Source organism: Balaenoptera musculus, chromosome 2, assembly GCF_009873245.2.
Source record: "Balaenoptera musculus isolate JJ_BM4_2016_0621 chromosome 2, mBalMus1.pri.v3, whole genome shotgun sequence".
NCBI lineage: Eukaryota > Metazoa > Chordata > Mammalia > Artiodactyla > Balaenopteridae > Balaenoptera > Balaenoptera musculus.
The window spans coordinates 6,720,386-6,741,732 of record NC_045786.1 but is presented as its reverse complement, the minus strand read 5'-3'; the positions used below and the strand labels follow the sequence as shown (position 1 = coordinate 6,741,732).

The following is a 21,347-nucleotide window of genomic DNA, read 5'->3' as shown; positions in this document are numbered from 1 at the left end:
AGGGAAATGTGCTTAAGTTATTGCTTCTATCTCAAATATTATGGTTTCTTTCTCAAAAACTACTGTCATTCTTAGGTTGGAACACTGTCACATCCGTCATTTATCTCTCTTTTCAACTTGATTCTATGAGATTAATTTTCTTCATTTACTATATTATTTTTTGAGATGTTCTTTCTGAAACAATTCCCTTTCTCTTGTTCTACTGACTTTCTGGGCTTCTTTTCCTTATTTTCTATTCTAGAACAATAGCTATAGAGAGTGAAGATTGCTCTTGGCTACGTTTACTGTCCACTCAAATGCTGGTTATGGTACATCCTGAGGTTTACAGCCAAAGGACTGCTTAATGTGTATAACTCCCAGCTCAGTTTCCAGGGTCGAGGAGACACCTATTCATTTATTAGTTTATATATATATATATAGATAGATATATAGATAGATAGATAGATAGATAGATATAGGGAGAGAGAGAGAGAGAGAGAGGTAAGATTCACACAGCATAAACTTTTAAAGTATGCTTCAGGAACTTACGTGTCATCCTTGCACAGGGGCTTTAGTAGTTTTCTCTGTATTGTTCCAGTTTTGAACTGAGCATGGCACACACTTGCTGTGATTCTGATGAGCTGAGGTGAAGTTATTTCCTACTCTACTCACTGCCCCGTCCTCTGAAAATCTAACCCAGGGGAGACTGTGCACTGCAGCACCTTCCTTGCATTCACTGTGATCTGTAGGAGGACCACGTCTTCTCCCCACTTCCTGCCCCACTGTTTCTGGGAATTCTGTCTGATATCTGAATGGACAGGAAGATTGGGAGGCTATAAGTTAGGGAGAAAATAGGTAGGAATAAAGGGGGAAGGGAGAATTTATGGCAGCTCACTGCCCCCAAAGCAGAATCTACATGTGTAAGAAATGATTGTTCCAGATGTTACAGACCCTGAGTCTCTGAGTCCAGAGGCAGATAGAATGAGTTCAAGCTCTTTTCTCCTGGCAGGTCTAGATGACTCTCTATCTGTAGCACACGTGAGCAGCTGATTGTTTTTCTTCATTCAGTTCTGAATGACTTAAAGTTAGTGTAAATTACTCCCAGGTTCTGTCATTTGGCTGTTGTCTGTCTTGGTTTTTCTTTTTTTTCCTTTTCTTTTCTCTTCTCTCCCTTTCTTTCTCTCTTTCTTTCTTTCTTTCATCTTTCTTTCAGTTTTCTTTTAGAGGCAGTTTGGGAGGGGATATAGCTTGACTTTCATTGGTATTGTTGTTTGGTTCATTCACTAAAAATTATTCATTCAACACTAGATATGGCAGATACTTGCTGGATTCTAGAGATACAAAGATATAAAGATGAATAATCTTTGCCTGCAAAATCAGAGTCTGATGGGGAAATGTATATAAAAACAGATGATTATAAAACCAAATAGAAATAGAGCATTAGGTATATTTGCAAGATGTGCAAGTTGCAGAGTCTGTAGGGCCTGCAAAGCCTTAAGTATTTATATTTGGACCTTTACAGATAAAATCTTTGGACTCCTGGCCTAGTTTACAAGGAACTGCAAAGAGCTCAGAGTTTCCAGAGCAAGAAGCCTGTGAGCCCAGGCTGGAGAGCGAGGCCGGGACCAGATGGCCAGGCCATGCCTGTCAAGGTAAGGAGCCCCTGAGTGATTCAAAGCAACCTGCCCAGATAAGGAGCCAGAATGTGAGACTAGTTCCTTGGTGTGTACTCATCACTTCTGAGGACTCTTCCAGCATTAGGTACCAACCAGACAATTCAGAAACACTTGACTATAATCCTCTTGGGGCACTGCTGTAGGACACACAGAAAGGCATCTTGGGGGCAGGAAGTGTTCTTCTCTGAAGCTCCCTTCCTACCAGATCCAGCAGTTCCAGCCAGGCCGGGTGCCCCGTGCCACTGTGCACGGCTCCCAGGGGTGCAGGCCTGCTGCTTCCTCTCAGGTGAACCCAAGGCCGTCAGCCTCTCTCAGCACAGGGAGCTTTATTTTTTATAAATTTATTTATTTATTTTTGGCTGCGTTGGGTCTTCATTGTGGTGCGCGGGCTTCTCATTGCGGTGGCTTCTCTCATTGTGTAGCGTGGCCTCTAGGCGCGTGGGCTTAGTAGTTGTGGCACGCGGGCTCAGTAGTTGTGGCTCGCGGGCTCTAGGGCACAGGCTCAGTAGTTGTGGCGCATGGGCTTAGCTGCTCCGTGGCACGTGGGATCTTCCTGGACCAGGGCTCGAACCCGTGTCCCCTGCATTGGCAGGCGGCTTCTTAACCACTCTGCCACCAGGGAAGCCCAGCACAGGAAGCTTTAGAGAGTGAGAAGGTGAGCTGGTCATTCTTCCCGGATGAGGGCTCCTGACCCTTGAGGCAAGAGAGGGCCCAGCCTTTGCAGCCTCTGCAGAAGAGAGAAGGGCTGGTGTTCAGAATTTGGGTAAAAATGCCTCTTAGGTCAAGAGGGTCTGGGGGTAGCAGGTGAGATTCGAGGTGAGCCTGGGGCTGTTGGGCAAAGGATGGAAGGTGAGGCTCTTGTGCACCTTTTAGATAGTGTCTTTGCCTACATCCTGCCCCCAGCTTTGCTCCCTCTTAAAAGCCTATGACTGTGAGCGGTAACTGGTCCGTGGGCTCTGGGACAGCAAAGCCAGTGGCTGATGTTGGCAGGTAGGAGCGCAGCGTGCAAAGAGAACCAGGGCTCAGAGGACCCCGTCCAGCCACCGAGGGTCCGAGCTCTCACCCACCCCTTCCGGTCCTTTCACCCTCCTCACCACACTAAACAGAAAATAGGATATGTGATGACCTGTGTTAAAAGGCTTGAGGGAAGGATGAGGCCCAGTGAAACTGGAGCCAAGGGATCATTCCCTTCTCACCGCAGCTGATCAGCAGACATGGGGGAACAAAGTCTCCTTGCGGACCGCATTGTCTCCTGGAGTGAGTTAGTAAAATGGCACCATGGAAGTCAGCTCCCCTGACGCCAGCCAGGACCAGAAGCTCAGCTGGAGTTTCTAACTGAGCCTGAGAAACACCAGGTGTAAGATTTTGGTCATTGCTGGTAGATATCCCACCTCCGCAGAAAGATGCCCTAACCTCTCCGGAGAGGGTTTGAAATAATTGCAAATAGAATAAAAAACGTAAACGGCGGGGTTTGGACAATGCCTCTCCCGTTAACTGTGAAACACTAAGAACGTAGATGGGAGCTATCTGCCTGGTTATTAAACTTATTGTAAAAAGTGACCTCACAGACTGAAGAATCCCAAAGTCTCAATAACTATTAACTCTTTATTCCAAATGACTGGCATGTTTCTAACTGAGAGGAGACTGAAAAAGCATTCACTGCCTTGGAAAATTCAATCAGAGTTAAAAATTAAGCCCAGAAGAGGCTTTCAGCAACAATGGAAATTATGTTTCTAAGTTGTGTTTACTATGGAGAATACTGCTTGGGTTAAATGCCGATTAGGCTACTGTCCAAGTGGTACATGAACTAGTCACGTTATCTAGACATTGCTTTGGTTTCTTGTCAAGTCACAGAAAATCTATGATGTGATTTTTCTTGCTTTAATAAAACGGGAAGAGGATCAATGGATTAGTATTTAAGCTACACCGATAACTTGCATTAATGTTGCAGTAGTGTTGATTTTTTACCCCAAAGAGTTGGATCAAATAGCTTCTGCCTGTATGGTTTTCATTATTTAAGACTAACATGAGAATAAAGTCGCTTCTGGGGCTTCCCTGGTGGCGCAGTGGTTGAGAGTCCGCCTGCCGGTGCGGGGGACGCGGGTTCGGGTCCTGGTCCGGGAGGATCCCACGTGCCGCGGAGCGGCTGGGCCCGTGTGCCACAACTGCTGAGCCTGTGCTCTAGAGCCCGTGAGCCACAACTGCTGAAGCCCGCGTGCCTGGAGCCCGTGCTCCGCAACAGGAGAGGCCACCACAATGAGGAGACCACGCGCCGCGGCAGAGAGTGGCCCCCGCTCGCCATGCGCAGCAGTGAAGACCCAACACAGCCAAATACAAATAAATAAATAAATTAAAAAAAAAAAAAAAAAAAGAATAAAGTCGCTTCTGAACAGTAAGGCCAGATCTGAGAACAAAATATCCTTAGCTATTTAAAATCATCATCATCATCTCTTCTACCTCTGTGTAAAGGGTGGTAGGGAAAGCAAGTTAAATACAAATTGAAAGTGTTCAGTACAACATGCGAGGAGACATTGTAATATACTGCATGACCTTAGAATTGCATGTTCGTTTAGTTAAAAAATGTATTGTGCACACCTATCATGCGTCAGACACACAGCATGTGTGTTCCCCACTGGGTGAGGGATAAAATAGGGAACAAATCTAAGTTTCTGACCTGAAACTTACATGGAATGACACTAACAAAGAACTGATGTAAAATGAAATCTCACCAAAGCCACTGTGAGCTGGTGGAGACGGCCTTGGGTGGGAAATTAAGAAACTTATGCTTTAAGTGTTACTGTACCACCACCATAGCTGTGTGTCCTCAGAAAGTCACTGATACTTTCCTTCCTGCTGTTCTGTAACCTTCTGAAGGGCAGAGCCAGCCAGCATTGATTGCCTGAGTCTCCTAAACTGCCTAACAGATTCCTGAGTCTTTCAACAGATGTTCCATAAATATTTGTTAAATGAACAGACCTCATATTCTCTTACAGTTCTAGCATTCTGTTCAATGATTATGGTATTACAGATGACTTTTGTCCCTGAGGGTCAAGCTTTATGTCTCTTGTGTGCCCATTTTTAGACAAATCCCTCCAAAAAGGGATGCAGAGAGATGTCTTCCTTCCCCCATCCACACACACGCTCAAGTAGCCAAAGAATCATCCACCGTGGCCCAGACACTCCTTGACCTGGCGTCCTGTTCCCCTGGCTCTTCTGTTTGAGCCTCTATCCAAGACGACCTTGGGTAAAGGTGGTCATCCAGCACCTTTACTTACTGGTCCACTGACTAGGGTCACCCAGCACCCCTCTGCTTGGCACTCTGATAGCAGTAGCCCAGGTTACCTCCCCGAGACAAAGGGCCCCTGGAGACCATGAGTGAGTCCACTGCAAAGTTAAAATCCCATATTAGAAGTTATAAAAAAGGATTTTTCATGGATGGCAGTAAGCTGAAACAGGTAGGTGATGGGTAGTCCTGAGCCAAGGAAGGGATCCTCCTTACGTGGCAGCCGTTTCTCCTGCCCTCCTCCTGTACTGGCCCAGCTGACCCCCAGATCACAGGGTAGTGCGGTTTGCACATCACCCCATGTCCAAGGGCAAGCCTACTGGCTGAATAGATGAATGAATACATTCAGCCTCTGTCTCAGTCAGCTTGGGCTGCTGTAACAAATGATCACAGACTGAGTGGATTAAATGGCAAACTTTTCTTTCTCACAGTTCTGGAGGCTGAAGTTCAAGGTGCTGGCAGATCTGGTATTTGGTGAGGGCCCGATTTCTGGTTTATAGTCGGCTGATTTCTTGCTGTATCCTCACATGTCTGGGGGTGGGGAGAGAGAGAGAGACAGAGAGACAGAGACAGAGAGAGAGAGGGAAAGATAGAGAAAGGAAACAAGCTCCCTCAGTTTTTTAAAATTAATTTTTATTGGAGTCTAGTTGCTTTACAATGTTGTGGTAGTTTCCGCTGTACAGCAGAGTAAATCAGTTATACATATACATATATCCCCTCTTTTTCAGATTTCAAGCGCTCTCATTTTTTTTTAAAGGTACTAATTATATCATGAGGGCTCCATTCCCATATCTAATTATCTCCCAAAGCCTCCACTCCCTAATAACATCACATTAGGGGTTAGGATTTCAAGATACAAATTTTGGGGAGACACAAACATTCAGTTTACAAGCTACTCAGTCTCTTTTTCTGGGGTCCCTCCTTCCCTTTCTCACATTTTTCCGTGAACTGTTTATTAGTCATAACTATTGGGTTTGTAATCATCACCATATTAAGCTTTGGTGTGATTCATATTAAATTTTGATGTAATTTCAATGTCAGTATCTACATGTGTATTTAAAACCAAATGGAACTCAAATCTCTACCCAAACAAGGCAAGCATATTGCAATCTTCCCCTAAAGAAGTAAGTAAAAGACACCTTTGGAACAACTGCAGAAACTTGAATAGGAAGTAGATATTATCAGATAATAGAAAATTATCAATAATTTCCTTGGGACGGTATATTGTGATTATGTAGGAAAATGGCTTTATTTTTAAGAGATGCATGATTATATATTTAGGGGTAATTTAGGGGTAAATTACATGATATCTGTAATTTACTTTCAAATGACTTGGAATATTTATTATCTCCATCTGTATAGATAAAACAAATACGGCAAAATGTTAAAAATTTTGGATTCTACATGATAAGTCTATGTATGATCGTCCTCCTATTCTTCCGTATGTCTGAGGATTTTCATAAAAAGCATTGGAAAAAGTGATACAGCAGATGTTTATGATCTTGGGAATAACTGTGACCCCAAAGTACCGTCTGTTTCAGGCTTACCTCCCACCAAAACTGCACTTGAACCATGAGTGTTGGAGAATAATCTTCCCTTCAGGAAAGAGTTCCTCTGTCTTCTTTGGCAGCCTCTTCTGTATTTTCATAATCTTTGCTGTCAAGAAGTTCTTCCTGATGTCTGTCACAAATGGTCTCCGTGAAATCACTGAGGCTCTTGGCTATTTTGGGATCTGCTGATTCAGACCTTGGAGGTTTGGAGCAGGTACTAGATTTCTGCTTTTCTTCAGGATTCAAATTCCCATAGGCATTCTGGAATGGCTGGTGAGACAAGCGTCTTCCCAGTGTGGTCTGATATCTACCTGGAAACTCGGAAGGGAACGGGAGGCAGGGCTGTGACGCGGAGCCAGCAGTGCTGTCCCAGCCTCTCACTCCATTCACTGCTCGGAAGGGAGGTCTTCTTTCCGTGACTGCCCAGCTGAAATAGCATCCCATCACTCTACCCCTGTTTTCTTGATTTCCTTTTTTTGAGGAGCATCGATAATTGCCTGACATTACATCTCACGTAGTCATTTACGGCTCTCCTCTAGGAGAAAGCACGCTCTGAGCAAGTGTGGTCTAGTCTACACCAGTGGTTCTCCAACTTGATGTGCGTCAGCGTCTGCTGGAGGGCTTGTTAAAACACAGAGATCTGGGGCCACGCCGAGAGCTTGCAGTTCAGTAGGTGTGAGATGGAGCCTCGGTAAATTTGCATTTCTAACAAGTTCCCAGGTGATCCTGATGCTCCTGGTGCCGGCATCTCATCTTGAGAACCATGGGGCTGTTTTTCGCCAAGGTACCCCAGCACGTGGGATAGTAAATGCTCCGTGAGTACTTGTTGGATGAATGAACGAATGAGTGAGTGAATGAGTGGAAGCTGGTTGGCTGATAGGATTAGTGGTCTTTGGAAATGGGAGAACTTTGAAAACCAAATAACTAGCAGCTGAGGAAACCATTGTGGTTCCCACGCTGAAGGCCTCTGACTTGGGGCCCGTGTCCAGGCACAGTTTGCTAAGAAGAACTTGGGCACACAGAATCATTGTTTTTTGTTTTTTGTTTTTTAAATTAATTAATTTATTTCTGGCTGCGTTAGGTCTTCGTTGCTGTGCGCAGGCTTTCTCTAGTTGCAGCGAGCAGGGGCTACTCTTTGTTGCGGTGCTCGAGCTTCTCATTGTGGTGGCTTCTCTTGTTGCGGAGCATGGGCTCCAGGCGTGCGGGCTTCAGTAGTTGCAGCATGCGGGCTCAGTAGTTGTGGCTCACGGACTTAGTTGCTCCATGGCATGTGAGATCTTCCCATGGGACCAGGGATCGAATCCATGTCCCCTGCATTGGCAGGCAGATTCTCAACCACTGTGCCAACAGGGAAGCCCCAAAATCATTGTTATAAGTCGTTCTTCCAACCCTTGACAGGGAATTTAGGGATGTTTAGGAATATTTTAGGATTTTTGAGGATTACATCATAGAGGATAAATTCTATCTACTTCCCTTTAGTACATTTATCAGAAAGAGACGGTGGAAGGAGACAATCCAGTGGTCTGAATTTGCAGGACCTTTCTTCTTTCTTGGCTTTGGTGCCTTCCTAGACCGCTTTTCCTTTGTTAGGGATATTTCCTTCTAGTCAGTTTCATTCTAGAGGAAGTACCATTATAAGAGATACTTCCTTTGGAGTTGCAAGCTTAGGGCTACCTGGATGGCCACCAAGAGGCCACTCTCCAGTTGGATTTGATCTCTAGAATCTCACAGAGACAAAAGAGTTTAGCTAAGTGCCCCAAAGACTCTTCCTCAAGGTATATTTGACTGTTATTTTTCTACTGTTAGAAACAAAACATGCTGTCAGCCATGTAGAGAACCGGGTTAGTGAACTAAGTGCTAGAGAGTAAGAACAGAACAGTCTTAGGTAATAGAATTAGCACTGTGTTCTATTTGCATAAAATGATTGTTTCCCAATGACACAGATGATCTCATCTCCCTTGGAGTTATTCTATAGTGGACAGTTTGGTGTTTAAGGAACTCTGGGCCAGTGGAGTACTTTTTGCTTCAAGATGTATGTTCGTCGCCAAGACTGTGTACACGTGCCCTACGGTGAAGATAAGCTCTAGTCTGAAAATGCATGTGTATACATATGCACACACACACACGCCAACTAAATACATAAGTTTGCACACAGGAACCCAGGCTGAAGAAGTAGGGCTGCCCTGGGTGTGCTCAGATGGTTGGGGGAGTGGCGGTCTGGTACATTTTCAAGGCTCTGTTTTGGTGTCAGATTGAGTGGAGATAGAGCATCCATTAATTTAGCAGAGCATCTGGGATCTTTAAAGCCAGAAAGAGCCATACAATTTATCAATCTTAATTTGCTCACGCTGCACTTGGACAGAGGAGATCTCTGGGAAACTCTGACAGGACCCAGATGTTCCCCATGCGGCTGCTGTCACACTCACCAGCAGAGACGCCCAGCTCCACCCCTGACTTCCTCTCCCCTGAGCCATCCCTTGCATTTGGCCTGCTGAGCTAATGCCTACACAGTATTTAGTCACAGAAACACACCGAGTCGGTTAGGTATCCTGTGGGCGACCCCTCCTTGCACTAGGAAACTACCCTATTGTCAGCTGTTGGCCCTGGGACCAGGGTGAAACTTTCAATCTAATAAACATTCGAGTTCTTAGCGGATTGAGAGGGAATTGGCCAACCCACATAGACAGGATATTCTCAGATCTCAGAAACGCTCTCCCACGTCAGCCATGTTTGAAGGCCAGTGAAAGAGTATGATGATCACTTCATTATTTTAGGTTCCTCGAAGGTAGGAATTGAATCTTATACATCGTTTGTTTTCCTGCAGTTTCTCCTATAATGGCGTATATAGCTATGCTCAATTAATATTTTGCACAGCTGAATGGGACCACTGGACTTTCACCAACTTATCCATTTTCATATATTCATCTTCTCCTTTTAAATTTCTTCTTGAAAATGGGGTTTTTTGTTCCATAGGGTTAAAAACAACCAAACTTCTCTACACTTTAGGTTTTTGATTTTCTATGGACCCTATCCTGGACCAGGCTCCGGGCATATAGAAGGAGATAAGACAGATAACATTTTTGCCTTCACACACTTTAAAATCTGGTGGTTGAGGCAGAGAAGTAAGCAGCTCTTGCACACAGTGATAAATGCTCTAGGGCCAGGGGAGGGGAGGTACTGGGTTTGTGAAAGGGCATCACCCATTTCGTATCCTAGCCCAGGCGTCAGGGTGGAGGAATCAATGCTGATTTTGATTCCTGAATCAGGAGCAGGAGTGAGCCAGGTAAAGATGAGGGGTGAATCTTAGCACACGGTTCACAAAGGAGCGGGGTGTGCTATTTTGTTGTCACCGCAGTTGCTTTGATGACAGGGAGAGAGGGAATAATTTCCCTGCACTTTTGCTGTAGGGACCCTGCTCATGGAACGAACAGGTGACTTGTCTTCTGCGACATACAGGCGCAAGATTTTTGGCATTTGCACTGTTCTTTGAATTTAGCCATTATCTTACAGAAGGCCTCAGTAAAAAAAGTAAATACTCCCAGGGAGAGGTAATTAAAAAGTCATTACCCATTAACAACTTTAGGTGAAATAAATCCTCTCTTCATGTTTTCTCCTCAGCTCTCTGGGCTCTGAGGAAATGAGCAACAAGGCTGTTGAATTTTCAAGGGAGGAGGTGGGGTTCAGAAGAAGGAGGGAAAACCAGAGATGGGAAGGTCTTGAGGTTCCCAGCTGGGTTTGGGGACATTATTTCCAGCTGGGGTTACTAGGTCTTACTTTTACTCCACTCAGAAGGTCCCAGGACCAAGTAAGTTGGGAAAACACATACATAAAGAGTGCGGAAGTTTCTTTATAGTAGGACTTTTCAGGGCCTCCATGATGTCAAGACGCACCGTGATTCTCTGAGAGATGTTATAACGTTAAACGTTTCACAGATGTATTTGACCGTGGCACCGCCTTGGTGGAAAATTTTCTGGTGTTAGTGTTCCAGGCAACACACTTTGGGAAATTCTGATTTGGAGGATGGAGTCACCAGTGAAAGGAAAAGCAACTCCAGGAGGGACCCCATTGTGTCATTGTGATGACCAAAGCATGACATGGTGGAGCGTGTTGGACTGATTCCTTTTTACAAAGGATCAGCTTTATTTCTTGCATGAATATCTGTTTATGCCTCACCTATGGAATATTTTAGTCCTGTAAACAATCCTCCATTCATTTGTTCATTCATTCACTTATCTATAATTTTTTTTTTGAGATTAAAGTTTTGCACTGTGCTCTCCAAAATGAGGCAGACTCATAGGGTGTCTTTGCTTGTTCACTTGCTCTCCAGCAAAATGAGCAAACTTTGTCTATAAATGTCCCATGCAATCCATCTTGTCCCCTTGACCTCTTTTATCTTGTGTCGTTTATCAGTTCATCTTGGAAACACACACTTTCACCAAGTTGACCATGACTATTTATATACATTTGGAAGACATTCCATTGGAAATTACTCTGCAAATCTTCTGTTCAGGAAAGCAAGGAAGTGGTAATAGGACCCTCCTGTTTCATCACTGTGTGTGTTTTCCTTAAGATAGTTTCCTGCAGTGTTATCAGCCAGTTAACGATTAAGAAAATCTCCTGCAGGCATTCCAAAACTGCCTTCCAACTCTTTCGGTTTCTTCTGGAGCAAGAAAGAAGCTCTTTCTTTGCTAAAAGCTGAGAAGGCAAAATCTAGGAGAGGAAAGAGGGGGAGAGCTATTTGTTTTCTTGATTTCAACTATTTAAATGTCTACCATGCAGAAGAGATTCTGCTGTGCTCTGCAAAAACTGTGGAAGGGGGCAGATGATGTGGCCATGTGGCCCTTGCCATCAGGAGGCTGATAAGAGAGGAGAAAGAGAAACATGCATCATTGATTAACTATCGGGCAGATAAAGGCAAATAGGAGAGAACAACAAAATGCCCCAAGACTCACACTCTGAGTGGGGCGAAGGGAGAGTTTTCTGTGATGATTTCATGAGAAAGGAGGTAGCCTTGGAGACAGGCTTTGAGGGACGGTTGGGATTTCACCTTGAAGACAGTCAGGGATGATGTTTCGTGGGGAGGGAAGAATGAGAGCACAGGTGTGAACATAAGGTGTGTTCAAGATGCAATAGGCAAGGGCTTCCGTGGTGGCACAGTGGTTAAGAATCCGCATGCCAATGCAGGGGACATGGGTTCGAGCCCTGGTCTGGGAAGATCCCACATGCCACGGGGCAACTAAGCGTGTGCGCCACAACTACTGAGCCTGCGCTCTAGGGCCCGCGAGCCACACCTACTGAAAACTACTGAAGCCCGCGCACCTAGAGACCGCGCACCGCAACCAAGAGTAGCCCCCGTTCGCCGCAACTAGAGAAAGCCCGCACACAGCAATGAAGACCCAATGCAAATGAATTTATTTAAAAAAAAAGATGCAATAGGCAATTGTCTGGATGTTTGCACTCATTCACCTGTATTGTCAGGTAGAAATCAGGAGTCATTCTTGACTCCTGCTTTGCCTGTCCCCACCTTTCACTCGACTGGTCCCCAGTTGTGGATTTTATCTCCTGAGTATCTTCTAATACCCCACCCCCATTCCCACCCCATCTTTCCCAGCAATGGAGCCCTGTTTGATTTCTCTTTTTCCTCCTGGGCTGCCTCCCATCTCTCTCCAGAGCAAACTTCCCGAAGGGCAGACCTAACTTTTCGCCCGCCTTCCACAGTGGACCAGGGCCATCGAGATAGAGTCCAAATTCCTGACCGTGGTCTGGGCTCCAAGGTCAGAAAAACGTGGGCTCAAATTCTTGCTCTGTCTTTACGATTTATGTGACCAGCTGTGTTCACCCGTGCTGTGTAACCAAACCTCAGTTTCCTCATCCAGAAAGCGGGCACTGTCAGCAGCCATCCTTCGTATTCTTGTTGCAGTTGCCCCTCCTACTCTTTCCCTTCCTGGTTCCCACCTGCATCCTGAGCCTGGCTTCCAGGCATGCTGTGTCCCCAACCACACAGTGTTCTCGCTCGACCTTACCTGTGTCCTCCCGTCCTCTTTTGTTCACCCTTCCACCTGTCCTTCAAGACTTGCCTCCAGCCTGCCCTCCTCTTGGAAACTGCCTGAACCCTCCCTGGTCCCCAGGCCTATTCTGCATCCCTTTTCTGTGTTCCCATCCCTCCCAATACTTACCTTACAGGGCGTGTGCCTTCCTCTCCCCATACCTGGCTGACTGTTTCTCAGGATAGATTTTCAAAAGTGGGATCACAGGTCAAATGATATTCGTATTTTGAATTTAGATAGATACCAAGGGCCTGATTGCGCTCGTGAAAGGAGTATCAATTTCCACTCCCATAAGCATTGGATAAAACGGTCTAATTTCCCTCAGCCTTGCTAACCCTGGGTAGGATCACTCTTTTTAGTCTTTGCCAATCTGATAGGTGACATTTGATATATCATTGTTGTTTAATAAGACTTTCTTTGATCTCTAACATTTCCTGGTATCTGTAGTTCTACCTTTGTGAATTGCTTCTTTGTTTTTTGCCCATTCTTCTGGTGGAGAATTCCCCTTTCCCTTGTTGATTTGTAAAATGGCTTTCTATATTCACCTTTAAAAGGATGCATTGCAAATATTTCCCCTCATTTGTTATATTAACTAACATCATATGTCTTTTTTTTTTACCACGGGGAAGTTTAAAACCTATCAAGCTTTTCCTTTGCAATTTCCGAGTTCTTTGTTTTTTTGTGTGGTTTTTTTTGTTGTTTTTTGTTTTTGTTTTGTTTTGTTTTGGTACATAGAAAGACATCCCTCATGGTAGGATTATAAAAAATATAAAATAGGGATCAATCTTCATTTTTCCGCGAAACTCGTAGTCTATTGTTTCAACAGTATTGGATCTTTTCTCGATGAATTACCAATTTAAGATATTTACATCATGTAACAAATTTGTGTGCATGCGTGTGTGTGTGTGTGTGTGTGTGTGTGTGTGTGTGTGTGTATTTGCATTTAGTTCCTGGACTCTTCATCCTATTCCATTGGTCTATATCTCTGTTCTTGTATGACATCTATACTCTTTCAGTTAATGTGGCCTGATAGTATATTTTGATATCTGGCAAGTCTACCTTCAACCAGCTTATTTTCTGTAATTTTCCTACGGCCTTGCCACCTTGGAATGAGGAAAGGAATCATAACCATCTTTAGTCCCAGAAGATGTTTGGGATGCTGGCAGCCTGAGTAGATCCCATACCCTGGATCAGTGAGTTCTCTTAGAAATCCTCATGAATGGGGGCTGGCCTCAGATCTGAGGATGCTTGCAGAGCCTCTGGGTCTTCACTCTGGCCCGAACCTCTAGGAGGGCCTGTGCAAGTTTAGACTATTTCTGTAACATTGGTGGTTCTAGAAACTAGGTGTGTACCTTCTGGAGACTGTCGATGGTGGTGGGTAAGGATAGAGGTGAAGGAGGGCCAGAAAAAGAATGATACGGTTTTGAACTCTGTTGTCATTCTGATTTATACTTAGTACCAACGTGATCTCTGCGAAAGGTTAACTTCCACATTCATAAAATTGGGACACTGAAGCAGATCTATTACTCTTAAAATAAGAATGTGGGAAGGGACAGACTGCAAACATGAACAATGGGAACTGGAACACTGTGTGAAATATTCATCTACGGAAGGAATGGGGTGTTGTTTATTCATACCATGAAGTCCTTTTAATATTTTTAGGGCCAAGAGGAGAGAGATTTTACCCCACTGCCTTATATGGATCCTGTTCTATCCTTTCCTGAAAGAGTGCGCTGGAATTCACCTTGCCTTCGTTCATGCATTTGTGTTTCTAGCCACCGAAACGTGCTGTCTTAATTCAACCCAGTCCTGCAAAATGCCATCTGCCAGAAACAGAGCAGGGAAAGCAGCAGGAAAAGTTTGTATTAAGCCCGCAGAGAAGCTCTACTGTAGAACGGTTATAGATGAGGAAGGGAAAGGGTTACACAGGTCAAATTCCACTGAAGCAAGACGGGTTAAATCTTTTGTGGTCTGCACTCTCCCCGTGATCAGTGATTTTCCTTTAAGTAGGTTATCACCTTGGGGTGTAAAAATCTTTTGTTATCTTGCATTTTTGTGGTGACTAGATTTCACCTATAAATAGGAATTGCATGAATATGTTCTGGAAATGAGGAGCAAATCAGCCCTAAACTCGGCCTTCAGAGGTGACTTGTCAGATTATGGACGGAATATGGTTTCTCTTTCGTTAGAAAACGACACATTTTGTAGATGTGGTGTCATCAGGAAATGTACAATGCGTGAGATTTCAAAATGCTGCTCCAGTGTCAGGATGTCTTCAAGCATCTTATTTCTGCTCTGAGTTTGCAAAATGAAACCCAGATTTTCCTTCTAGAGACACAGACGAACTATTCCCATGCATAAAAATTACTACTTCATTAACTCTTAATTGTGTTTTATTATTTTCCCTTGTCTGCATTCTTGAATCCAGTCAGCCCTCAGAGACCAAAAAAAGAAAAAGAAAAAAAACATACTTGCAGTTTAATGCTTCTAGTATAGGAAAATATTTTGCTTGACAATCAATGGTCCAAAAACCATTCTTCCCAAATTGCAATGCAACTGAATATGCAATGAAGGCATCAATGTATATCTGGGGTTTGCTTGTTTGGTTTTGTTTTGATTTCTGACTGGCAGCTTGTTTTTATTAATTATCTCCGGAATTAAGGATACCCCCTTCACGGTGACCACAAGACATTGTTGAGGGTTTAGACCTGCCAGACACAGAAATGGGCTCTGGTGGCCCACAGGCAAAGGCAGAGTTCCTGACCTAAGTGGGTAGATGGAGAGATAACACAGAATGACCATCTGGGATGTTGTGAGAAAACACGGGATTAGGGATGGGGATGGGGTATCACTAAAGGCTTTCAAGAGGTGGTGATTTCTGAGCTGACTCGACAGAGAAGTGGGATTGGGCCAAGCGAAGGAGGGGCTGAGAAAGGGGCTCCAGGCAGGGGGAATAGCATGGCAAAATCAGGGAAGCATGGTAAGTAATCCAGAGTGGGGAGAAAGTTGGGCACTTGTGGGAAGTGGGATGGGCGGCAGGAAAATGGGCAATGCTGGTGTCGTGAAGGACCTCATGTACCATCATCTTGAGGATGAATCAGAGCCTCTGAGAAGTGGGCAATGAAGTTGGGGTGATGGGCACGAGACACACGATCAGATTGATACCTCGGAACGAGCAGTTTGGCAAAAGTGTGGAAGAAGGAAGGGCAAAGAGAGATTGAAGACGGTGAAGGTGATTAGCAAGTTGTGGTAGTGATGAGTGTGAAAACTAAAGCAGGCCTGGAGTAGACAGTGACATGAGGACGGAGGGGATGCTTCTGATTTAACAGACATCTTTGTTGGTCGGGATGGAGAAAGAGAGGAGTCTAGAATGATTCCTTGGTTGTTTGGGCAGCTGGAAGCATAATTGCTGCCTGAGATAGAAAAGGGGATGTAGGGGAGAGTGGGTCTGCACTGGATGCGTGGGGTCTAAGTGGAAACAGCTTTTTTTGTATTCGTGTCTGTAGCTCAGGAATGAATGCTGACCTAAAGACATCCTCCCTCCCTCCAGCCCCCAGTAACCACTACTCCACTTTCTATCTCTATGGATTTGACTACTCCGGATATTTCATATTAGTGGAATCGTACGGTATTTGTCCTTTTGTGACGTGGCACGTATCAGAATTTCCTTCCTTTTTAAGGCAGAATAGTATTTCATTGTATGGATATGACACTGTGTTTCTCCATCCTTTTGTTGATGGACATTTGGGTTTTCACCTTTTGGCGGTTGTGAATACTGCTGCTACGAACATTCGTGTGCAAGTATCTGTTTGATTCCCTGCTTTCAGTTCTTCTGGGTCTATGTTTAACGTTTTGTGGAACCACCATTCTGTTTTCCACAGTGACCATACCATTTTACATTCCAGTCAACAATGCACGAAGATTCCAGTTTTTCCATATTCTCACCAATACTTATTTTCTGATTTTTGATTTGATAATAGTTTGGCAACTGTTCTTTTAACTTTTCTCTCTTTGCGGCTTGTGGCAGAGGCTGCTCTGTGTTCATTAAACTACGTTTTTCTTTTCCTTTTTCTTTGGGTACATAGGTAGATGACATTTCCAAGCATCCCTTTTTGTAAGCAGGGCTGACTTCTGGCCAGTAAAGTATATCTGCTGCTCCACAGCCTGGCTCGTAAAAACTTCTTATGTTTCATAGCCCATCTACTGGCTAAATGGAAAAGATTCCAGGGACCTAGGGGAGGGCAGAGCCACAAGACAGAAGGAACCTGCTACTGAACGAGCAAGAAAGAAAATTCTCTCGTCACTAAAATTTGGGGATATTTGTTATCGTTGTTACTGTACCCTAATGCAGGACTGCTTGATCTCTCACGTCTGTTTTTCTCAGCTCAGCTGCTTCATTTCCTTGAAGGATTAGCTTTCTTTGCTTCTGCATACCTGAGGTGGAAGATAGCCACCCTGAAGTTTGCATGTCCCTTCATTGCTTCCAGTTTTGTAATTAGTGGAGATTATTAGTATTGTTGAATTGCAAGTTCCCATGATAGAGAATCTGAGACATCCCACTTGAGGCAGATACCCTCCCCTGTGCCAGTTTGCTAGGACCACTCATCAGCACCACTGTCTACAAGCTGGGGACTGCTGTGGGCTCATCCAGAAGAGAAGGGGGTTGTCACCTAACGGGCACCTTGAACGGTATCAACCACAACATTGTTTCTTAAAATGTGGTCTAAGGATTCCCTGATTTCGTGTCACCTAAGGAATCAGAGTCTCAGGGCTGGAGGGGGTGGAGTGGCTCCAGAAATCTGCATGTTTGACAAGCGCCCCAGTTGGTGCTGATGCTTTCTGAAATTGGAGAACTAGTACGGTATTCTAGGGCTCTCAGTGGTATTTTAATGCCTGATCTTGATGAGAGTTTATACAAAGATCACCTGAGACAGAGAGTTAAAAATCCTCCTGTGAAAGGTCACCAGAAACGGGCCTGCAAAAGCTCTCTTTGATTTAAAACTGTATACTGTTTCTTCATATTTAACCAAAGTCTCTTGAAGTGCTTTCAGTTCCTTTGTGGTTATGTACTAAGGGTTTAGTTGGGCGTTGCAAGCTCCAACGCTTTCGGGGACTGGACAGGTATCGTAAATAAAAGTTGCAGAAAGATTTAAGTCAATTAGAAACGATGGGACCCATGAGAAAACGGGGCGGGGGCGCGTGTGTGTGCCCAGCAAAGGCTTCCATACTGAAACAGCTGTGTTCACTGCCATGGCCAGACAAAAGACATGTCTCAAGGCCAGATTTAACAAGAGAGCGTGTGAGTTTGGAACCTTTGCTAAGAAATCTCTTCTTCCATCCAAATCAAATGATTCCAAATCCTTTCATCTTTATTCATTTGACCTCTTCACCAGGAGTTGTTTTTGCTACTTGTTTTCAGACCCTCCTGCCTCTTCTTAAAAAGGGTGGAGAAGGAAGTTCTCCCGAAGTTCATCATATAACATGAAAACCATTAGTGCTGAGAAAAGGTCTTTATTTTCTTTTTCTTTCTTTCTTTTCTTATTGAAGTAGAGTTGATTAAGGTCTTTATGTTTAAATGTCATCACTTCCATTAATATAGGTTATCAATGTGTTTGTTTAGAACCATGGTTGTTTAAGTATTTTGATTACGGTAATATATAAGCCTGAAGGAAAATTTGGGAAAGAAATAGAAAAAACAAGCAAAATGAATAAATCATTTCTCCGTCCAAAAGTTATCACTGTGAACATTTGGATGTATTTTCTTCCAGTTTTTTTTCCATGGAGAGTTTGAAAAATAATTTATTTTTTTTGAACTCCACCTTCTTCCAAAATGGATTAAAGACAACTATAAAAATCACTTATAAGTGATTGCTTTTGTTCATCTCTATGCAAATATATATATGTATATATATATATATATAATTGCAATCATATTGTGTGTGTACGAGTGCATGTGTGTGCAGTTTCTAAAAGTCACATGTCTAAGAGACTTTTCCATGTTGTTACTTGTAACAGCAACGGGAACATGTATAGAGCACTCATTATGTATCAGACGCTGCTGTTCTGAGAACTTTGCATGGACTTGGACTGCCGTATTCAATTCTCACAATGAAGTGAGTGTTGTTATTAGGTCCCATTTTCAGATCAAGACCTTGGGGCACAGAGAGGTTCAGGGATTGCTGTTCACACAAAGAGGAAGTGATGCGATCAGAACCAGATATTTGCTGGCCTGAACAGAGTCTGTAAGCTTCACACCATGCAGTTCTGCCTCTCAGGCTTCTAAACTCTTGGGGAGAGTTACATAGCCTGTACTACAGTTTTGTTTTTTTTTTCTTTCTTTTAAGCTAATAATACTAATTGATATTTAGGTACTTTCCCAAATTTTACTATTTCAGATAATATTACAGCGATATCTTTGTACACACAAGCACATATTTCTCTAAAAATGATATCAAGCCATGGGCATTGCTGAGTCATCAATTAATGGATCTTTAGCATTTTATTCTATACTGCCAACAAAAGCTCTAACAATTTGTATTCCAAACTGGCCTCTGAGAATACCTGCTTCCTTGCCAATATATGACAACATCCTTTTAATTTTTGCTAATGTAATGGGTGAAAAAATATCTAATTAAAAAATTTGCATTTCCCTTATGACCAGCAAAGCTATGTTTATTGGTCATTTTTCCCTTCTGTGAATTGCCTATTAAGAGCCTTTTCTTGGGATTCCTTTATATATTTTGCATAAAAATTCAGTGTTCATTTCAGGGAGCATTAAAAAGAATAAGCTAGGGTACAAGTTAAGAGCATGGTCTCTGAAGCCAGGCTGCCTGGATTCAAATCTTGGGTGTGGCACTTACTAGCTGTGTGGTGTGATGGTGGCCAAGTTACTCGACCTCTCTATGGCTCAGTTTCCTTGTCTGAAAAATGGGAAAGATAATAATAGTCCCTATCTCACATTGTCATAAGATTCAACGAATTAGGAAACAGTAGAGTAGTAGCACCTGGCACATAACAATAAGCACCATATGAAGCAGTTGTTATTGTTATTATTTGCTGCAAATATTTTTCTACCTGCTGCTCTTCTTCAACTTTGTGATGTCTTTCGTAAGGAGCAAATTGAACGTTTTTGAATAAAACTCATCCATCTCTGCAGAGCTTGCATTTCATGTCTTTTCTGAAGGAGGCCTTCTCTATCCTAAGGTTATTAACAAATTCTGTTTATTTTAGCATTGATATAGCATTTATTTTCTCATGTATCCATTTGGAGTTCATTTTTGTGTCAAGTGTGGGATAGAAATCTACCCATTGCATGGAAGAGGCAGCTAATGTTGATGATCTGCCCTTGGATCGCCCTAGGGATCCCGAGGCTGGTCCCCCTCCGTAATGTTGCCGTCTCATGGGCTCAGCTTGGTCTCTGCTGTTAGCATGGTGGGCACCCTGAGTGGCAGGGGAGGGAAAATCAATGTTGTTGGGCCATGGATTGGCCTCCATCTCAGGGCCCACAGTCCATGCCATGTATTCTGCCTGCCCTCTGGCATCTGTCTGGGGCTGGCCAATGAGAGAGATTGGTGGGAGATAAGAAGTCAGGATGAAAGAGAGATTGGAGTATTTATTTATTCCTCTTACTCGTTCCCTGTCCAGCCACAGATTTGCCCTCTGTAAATAATTCTTCTTTTAACGTTCTTCAGTTCAATCCGTTGAATGTTCTATAAGTGTCCTGCTGGAACTTTGGTTACTATAGCAATGGAAATGAAATGAGAGAAAATGTGAAACCACAAAGGAGGAAGACGTTTAAGGCTGACACATGTGGTAGAATTGGTTAGAAATCCCCTCAAAAATCTGAGCACTATCAATGAGTCCAAAGCCATCTGGCTAGTAAATTGCCAAGCCTGGATTTAAACAGTGTCCACCCAGCCTCCAAATGATGTTCTTTTTTCTCTGCGTGGTTGTCTCATTTCTGTACCTGACCCCACATATTCACTTGAAAATGGGTGGGAAAAGAGGTTACAGAACAGAAGTTATTGTATGATGATTTTTATATATAAATTATATATAATGTGTGTCTGTACGTATGCATAGATACCCATTCATATCTGGAAAGTTATTTATCTAAATATTAAAGGTGATTATTTTTGGCTGATGGAATTTTTACTCCCTTATAATTCTGTGTATTATTTGAATTATTTTACCAAAAATGCACCATTTTGTAAAATTAAAAATAAAAGTAAAATGCGGATCCCTGTCGGGGGGAAAATGTGAGCACTATAAGGAAATATACTGAATGAAGTCTATAGTTGATGGCCATCTTATGATGGTGCTCACGTTGGGCAAAGCTAACTAATTGTTTCAGCAGTATGAGGTGCTCAGTTGAGATTTAAAGTTTGTGGTCTTCTGTTCTAGCATAAAACTATCTTCCAGGGTGAATATTTGTGTTATTTTTGTTGGGGAAGGAAAGTGAACTGAAAAGGGAGGGAGTAGATAACGTTGCTGTCAACACATAATTAAAAGGATTTTTTCAGGGTCATGTTTTTTAGGGACCTATGATTCTCATGAGATAACAAGGATGAAATGCAGCTTGAGCTACAGAGGCACTGAAAGAATTTTTAGTGATTGTATACAAAACCCTTTGACCTGCAGCCTAAGACTTTCTCCATGCTTTAAAACTCCTTTAAAAATAACCTCATTACAGTCTCAGAGACCTCAGGGACAACATTAAACATACCAACATTCAAATTATAGGGGTCCCAGAAGAAGAAGAGAAAAAGAAAGGGACTGAAAAAATATTTGAAAAGATTATAGTTGAAAATTT

At 43.3% G+C, this 21,347-nt stretch overlaps 1 non-coding gene across 1 annotated transcript; it reads right to left on the bottom strand.

Moving 5' to 3' along the window:
• Positions 1–496: 496 nt before the first annotated feature.
• LOC118891417 lies at positions 497–605 on the bottom strand. The gene has a single exon (XR_005018995.1). It is a non-coding gene; the product is annotated as a U6 spliceosomal RNA (small nuclear RNA).
• Positions 606–21,347: the final 20,742 nt, after the last annotated feature.